A 7,596-nucleotide genomic window follows, 5' to 3' on the forward strand; every position below is an offset into this window, starting at 1 on the left:
TCTACCCGTGCCTGGTTTACGGACCATGGTATTTCTGTTCTAAATTGGCCCGCCAACTCCCCTGACCTTAGCCCCATAGAAAATCTGTGGGGTATTGTGAAAAGGAAGATGCAGAATGCCAGACACAAAAACGCAGAAGAGTTGAAGGCCACTATCAGAGCAACCTGGGCTCTCATAACACCTGAGCAGTGCCAGAAACTCATCGACTCCATGCCACGCCGCATTAACGCAGTAATTGAGGCAAAAGGAGCTCCAACCAAGTATTGAGTATTGTACATGCTCATATTTTTCATTTTCATACTTTTCAGTTGGCCAACATTTCTAAAAATCCCTTTTTTGTATTAGCCTTAAGTAATATTCTAATTTTGTGACACACGGAATTTTGGATTTTCATTTGTTGCCACTTCAAATCATCAAAATTAAATGAAATAAACATTTGAATGCATCAGTCTGTGTGCAATGAATAAATATAATGTACAAGTTACACCTTTTGAATGCAATTACTGAAATAAATCAAGTTTTTCAAAATATTCTAATTTACTGGCTTTTACCTGTATATATATATATATATATATTTTTTTTTTTTTAACAACAAATATACATTTATAATTCACTCAACAGTCAAGACACTTTCAACAACAAGGAAAGAAAACAAAATAAAATACATTTAGAGTATTAAATATTAATAAATAATCATTTGTTATGCATATTTTCTGCTCTCTATTTTATGCTGCAGCTGTTACATGTACTGTAATATTGTACATGGTCATTGTTCTATATTGTATATATTATATAAAAATATAATATAATTAATATATCAGTATACAGGGGCGCCGCTAGGGATTTTGGGCCCCATGAAAAGAATCTTTACAGGGCCCCCAACACAGTGTCATTATTTTTTCTGTATTATAATTTCATCATCATTATGGGCCTCTCTGGGCCCCCCCTCCATCATGGGCCCCTAGAATCCGTCTCCTTTACCCCCCCTTTTCGGCGCCCCTGTCAGTATACATCATATACTGTATGTATAATATGTAAATATTGCATCCATCCATCCATTTTTACTACCGCTTGTCCCTTACGGGGATCTCATTACATATATGTTATATTTTATATTGCTACTACGGTACATTTTTAGTCTACTTTATACCTGCATACACTTTCCATCCTTTGTAACTGAGCCACTGCGTGGAACAATTTCCTGTGTGGATCATTGAAGTTTGACTAAGTCTAAGTCTAGTAGTATTTTTTTTTTTTTTTTTTTTTTTTTTTTTTTTTTTTTAAGACAAAAAGGGCCACCTAAATCACTTTAAATGTTTTTAACAAAGATATCAATTTAAGGGCTTTTGTAGTCTTTTTTTATTTAAAAAAAAAAAAATTTAACCACAAACATACATTTATAATTCCCTCAACAGTCAAGACACTTTCAACAACAAGGAAAGAAAACAAAATAAAATACATTTAGAGTATTAAATATGAATAAATAATCATTTGTTATGCATATTTTCTGCTCTCTATTTTATGCTGCAGCTGTTACATGTACTGTAATATTGTACATGGTCATTGTTCTATATTGTATATATTATATAAAAATATAATATAATTAATATATCAGTATACAGGGGCGCCGCTAGGGATTTTGGGCCCCATGAAAATAATCTTTACAGGGCCCCCAACACAGTGTCATTATTTTTTCTGTATTATAATTTCATCATCATTAGGGGCCTCTCTGGGCCCCCCCTCCATCATGGGCCCCTAGAATCCGTCTCCTTTACCCCCCCTTTTCGGCGCCCCTGTCAGTATACATCATATACAGTATGTATAATATGTAAATATTGCATCCATCCATCCATTTTTTTCTATCGTTTGTCCCTTACGGGGATCTCATTATATATATCAATCAATGTTTATTTATATAGCCCTAAATCACAAGTGTCTCAAAGGGCTGCACAAGCCACAACGACATCCTCGGTATAGCCCACATAAGGGCAAGGAAAAACTCACCCCAGTGGGACGTCGATGTGAATGACTATGAGAAACCTTGGAGAGGACCGCATATGTGGGTAACCCCCCCCCCCCTCTAGGGAGACCGAATGCAATGGATGTCGAGTGGGTCTAACATAATATTGTGAGAGTCCAGTCCATAGTGGATCCAGCATAACAGTAAGAGTCCAGTCCACAGTGGGGTCAGCAGGAAACCATCCCGAGCGGAGACGGGTCAGCAGCGCAGAGATGTTCCCAACCAATATACAGGCGAGCGGTCCACCCCGGGTCCCGACCCCGGACAGCCAGCACCCCATCCATGGCCACCGGATCTGTGTGTCTTCCCCTCCACAAGGGATAGGGGGGAGCAGAGGAGAAAAGAAAAGAAGCGGCAGATCAACTGGTCTAAAAAAAGGGGGGCTATTCAAAGGCTAGAGTATACAAATGAGTTTTGAGATGGGACTTAAATGTTTCTACTGAGGTAGCATCTCTAATTGTTACCGGGAGGGCATTCCATAGTGCTGGAGCCCCAATAGAAAACGCTCTATAGCCCGCAGACTTTTTTTGGGCTCTGGGAATCACTAATAAGCCGGAGTTCTTTGAACGCAGATTTCTTGCCGGGACATATGGTACAATACAATCGGTAAGATAGGCTGGAGCTAGACCGTGTAGTATTTTATTTTATATTGCTACTACGATACATTTTTAGTCTACTTTATACCTGCATACACTTTCCATCCTTTGTAACTGAGCTACTGCGTGGAACAATTTCCCGTGTGGATCATAGAAGTTTGTCTAAGTCTAAGTCTAATAGAATTTTTTTTTTTTTTTTTTTTTAAGACAAAAAGGGCTACCTAAATCATTTTAGATGTTTTTAACAAAGATATCAATTTAAGGGCTTTTGTACTTTTTTTTTTTTTTTTTTTTTTAACCACAAACATACATTTATAATTCCCTCAACAGTCAAGACACTTTCAACAACAAGGAAAGAAAACTAAAGAAAATACATTTAGAGTATTAAATATTAATAAATAATAATTTGTTATGTATATTTTCTGCTGGATCTACTCTCTATTTTATGCTGCAGCTGTTACATGTGCTGTAATATGTTCATTTCATTTCATTTTTTATTTATATCCTTCAGTGATGTGCATCTTTGATCGATAGACAATCATACCTCAATTATACAATTACACATTTACACACCAATGCCTGAGAAGGATGAAGAACAATCTTATATTTTTCTGCCTCCTTCAACATAATACGTAGTCTTACTTCATAAACAAACCAACAAATACATCCAAATATAATGAAAACAAACAAAAAACACACATAAGTGCAAAACTTCATGAAGTACAAACCGAACAAAAAAAAAGTAATATACACCTCACGGGATGATACAAAACAAATACAAAACCAGACAAAAAAATAAGTAAAATGATAAATATAAATCAAAATGTAAACACTTATGGCTGTCCATATGTAATATTGTACATGGTCATCGTTCTATATTGTATATATTATATAAAAATATAATATAATTAATATATCAGTACCGTATTTTCCGCACCATAAGGCGCCCTGGGTTATAAGCCGCGCCTTCAATGAACGGCATATTTCAAAACTTTGTCCACCTATAAGCCGCCCCGTGTTGTAAGCCGCATCTAACTGCGCTAAAGGAATGTCAAAAAAACAGTCAAATAGGTCAGTCAAACTTTAATAATATATTAAAACCAGCGTGATGTGGGCGCGCATGGAGTCGTATATCAACATGGACGGAGCAGCGTGAAAAAAGCCACCCGGCCTCTTCGCGTAAACTTAAACTTACCTTAACCACTCGCTCATCTTTTCTTCATCCATCCATCCCTTCGAGTTAGCTTTTATGATGACGCCGGCTGGAAAGGTCTCTTTTGGCAAGGTCTTCCTTTTGAATATCACCATGGGTGGAAGTTTCTGGCCATTAGCATGGCAAGCTAGAACCACAGTGAAGGATGACTTCTCATTCCCTGTGGTGCGAATATTCACCGTACGTGCTCCCGTTGTATCCACAGTGCGGTTCACAGGAATATCAGTTGCTGTGAAATAGTAATCCGTGTGCGGATGGAGAGATTGCGTCTTTTCATGAACCGGATCCCTGTCGCTTAGTAGGAGCCATTTTGTGGTCTTTACAGATGTAAACACACAAAGGAAATGAAACGTACGGTAATATCCGCGCGCTTTTTCTTCTTCTACGCGGGCGGGTGGTTGCTTACAGTAGAAGAAGAAGCGCTTCCTGTTCTATGGGGGCGGGTGCTTACCTTGGCGGTTGATTGCGTAGAAGAAGAAGCGCTTCCTGTTCTACCGGGAAAAAAGATGGCGGCTGTTTACCGAAGTTGCGAGACCGAAACTTTATGAAAATGAATCTTAATATTAATCCATATATAAAGCGCACCGGGTTATAAGGCGCACTGTCAGCTTTTGAGAAAATTTGTGGTTTTTAGGTGCGCCTTATAGTGCGGAAAATACGGTATACATCATATACTGTATATATAATATGTAAATGTTGCATCCATCCATCCATTTTTTCTACCGCTTGTCCCTTACGGGGTCGCGGTGGGTGCTGGAGCCTATTTCATTACATATACAGTATGTTGTATTTTATATTGCTACTACAGAACATTTTAGTCTACTTTATACCTGCATTATCCTTTCCATCCTTACACTTTCCATCCTTTGTAACTGAGCTACTGCATAGAACAATTTCCCGAAATCACTTTAAATGTTTTGAACAAAGATATCAATTTAGAATAGAATAGAATAGAATAGAAAGTACTTTATTGATCCCTGGGGGAAATTCAGCACCACAGTTCGCTCACAATAGACAATAATAATTATAAATAATATAGTATAATATATATAATATATATATATATATATATATATATATATATATATATATAACATATAATATATAAATAATATAAATGTATTCTACATATACTCTACAATTTAAGGGCTTTTGTACTCTTATTCATTCTCCAAGATGTGATTGATGATTGTAAACCATTAAGCCAATTAGAAAATGCAGGCCTTACTTTCATAAATCGACATTTATGTAGTTAAAAGCTTGCCTGGAGCATAATAATGTTGACAAACATTTAAAGCAACCAATTTTGAAGAAAAAAATATGCTTTTTGGAAAATGTATCTTCATTCAAAAAAATAATAATTAGAAAATAACATATAGACCAATGGTATACTGGTGAAATGCTTGAAATATTATATGATGATTTATATATATGTATCATTTCTTAATTCTACATTAGGAGAGCTAGCGCCGTAGAATTCAGAAATGAGACATATATAAAAATGAATGAATGAATGAAATAATTTTATTTCGGTCATATAATCAACCATCAACCATTAACCGTTTTGTGTGACCAGTTTAACAGTACAGATTATACATATTTAACAATCATACACATTTACACACAAAAATAAAATAAAATAAAAAGAATGACCGAAAAAGGAATAGGCTGAAGCCAAAGCTTATATTTGCCTATCCTATACCTCCACTGAATATAAGATTGCCTGGAACATCAACGTTTAAAAAAAAAATCAATGGGATGGAGTAATTGTTACTACATTTTATAATTTTCAATTATTTCACCTTTCAAGGTTTTCTTAAACCTTAACAAAAAAGTACATGTCTTCAACTCATCACTGAGCTTGTGCCACCATTTAACTCCTAAAACTGAAATACATTTGTATTTTATATTCCTTCTTACTTTACCTATTTCAAAAATCAATATCCCCGTAAATTATAGTTTTCTCCTCTTAATTGAAATAACTTAAGAATACAAGCTGGAAGGCTGTTGTTCTTTACTCGAAACATAATTCCCATTGTTTTTAAAAACACAATATCTGAAAATGTTAACAAATTAGTACTTATAAATAATGGATTGGTACGTTCATAGTAACACACTTTGTGTATTATTCTAATGACCCTTTTTTTTTTTAAGTTTAATTATTGGGTCTATGTTTGTTCTATAAACATTTCCCCAAACTTCAACACAATATGTTAAATATGGAAAAATAAAATAATAATATAACATATGCAGACATTTCTTATCCAGCATGTGTCTTACCTTATAAAGAATAGCAATGGATTTGGATATTTTTCCCTTTATATATTCAATATGCGGTTTCCAACATAATTTAATGATCAATTATTATTCCCAAGAATTTAGTTTCATATACTCTATCAATTTCCACTACATTTAATTTTAATTTTGCTTCACAATTTGTCCTTGCACCACTAAACACCATACATTTAGTTTTCTTATCATTTAATGATAACTTATTAATATCAAACCATTTTTTTTTAGCTGAATCAACTCAACCTCTATTATTCTCAACACTTCCTTCAAGTCTTCTCCTGAACAATATACATTTGTATCATCTGCAAACATAATACATTTCAATCATCATATAATAAATATGTCAAGCGTTTCACCAGTATACTATTTGTCTATATGTGATTTTCTCATTTATTTTGAATGGAGATACATTTTTCAAAAGGCTTTTTTTTTCTTCAAAACTTTATTGCAACAACTTCACATACAGAACAAACACCATCGTTCAGAACAGCAACACAATGTCATGCAATAATGAATTTAATATAAGTTTTATTTTCCACGCTGTATATGAGTCACTGCAATGTAATATTCAGATACACTGTGACAAAAAAGAACGCTTATGTTAAATAGATTGAGGAGCATTGAGGTGGGAACCTTTTTTCACAGGAGTTGTTGTGCCAGGATTGTAATTAAAGGGGAACTTCCGCCCACATTTCAGACCATCACAAGAATTGACATGCCGCTGCCATCCTATCTGGAGCTACAGGTCAGTAATTACCAAAATCATCTCTTAAATCCATTTAATACTTTACAGACACGTTGGGGAAAATGTAATTCTGTTGTACGTTTGCTCCGTAAACTGACAGAACTTTGAACAGTGTTTCAAGCTGCCGTTTCGCGGCATTTTGAACTTTCGTTAGCCCTCAACTCTGTCTTCAAGGCACGCCAATTGAGTCAGCCATGCTATTTCATTGCGGTTTTTTTCTTTATCCCTCAACTCTGTCATAAAGGCACGCCAATTGAGTCAGCCATGTAATTTCATGGCCTTTTTGGGTTTTGTTAGCCCTTAACTCTGTTTTAAAGGCACGCTAATTGAGTCAGCCATGCCATTTCATGGCTTTTTCGGGATTTGTTAGCCCTCAACTCTGTCTTCAAGGCACGCCAATTGAGTCAGCCATGCTATTTCATTGCGTTTTTTTTCTTTATCCCTCAACTCTGTCATAAAGGCACGCCGATATAGTCAGCCATGTAATTTCATGGCCTTTTTGGGTTTTGTTAGCCCTTAACTCGGTTTTAAAGGCACGTTAATTGAGTCAGCCATGCCATTTCATGGCCTTTCGGGATTTGTTAACCCTCAACTCTGTCTTAAAGGCACGCCAATTGAGTCAGCCATGCCATTTCATGGCCTTTTCGGGTTTTGTTAGCCCTCAACCTAGTCTTGTAGGCAAAGCAGTTGAGTGTGTCATATATTAAAGTGATCTAGAATGTAATGTAGG

This window comes from Nerophis lumbriciformis, linkage group LG21 (genome assembly GCF_033978685.3).
Source record: "Nerophis lumbriciformis linkage group LG21, RoL_Nlum_v2.1, whole genome shotgun sequence".
Taxonomy (NCBI): Eukaryota; Metazoa; Chordata; class Actinopteri; order Syngnathiformes; family Syngnathidae; genus Nerophis; species Nerophis lumbriciformis.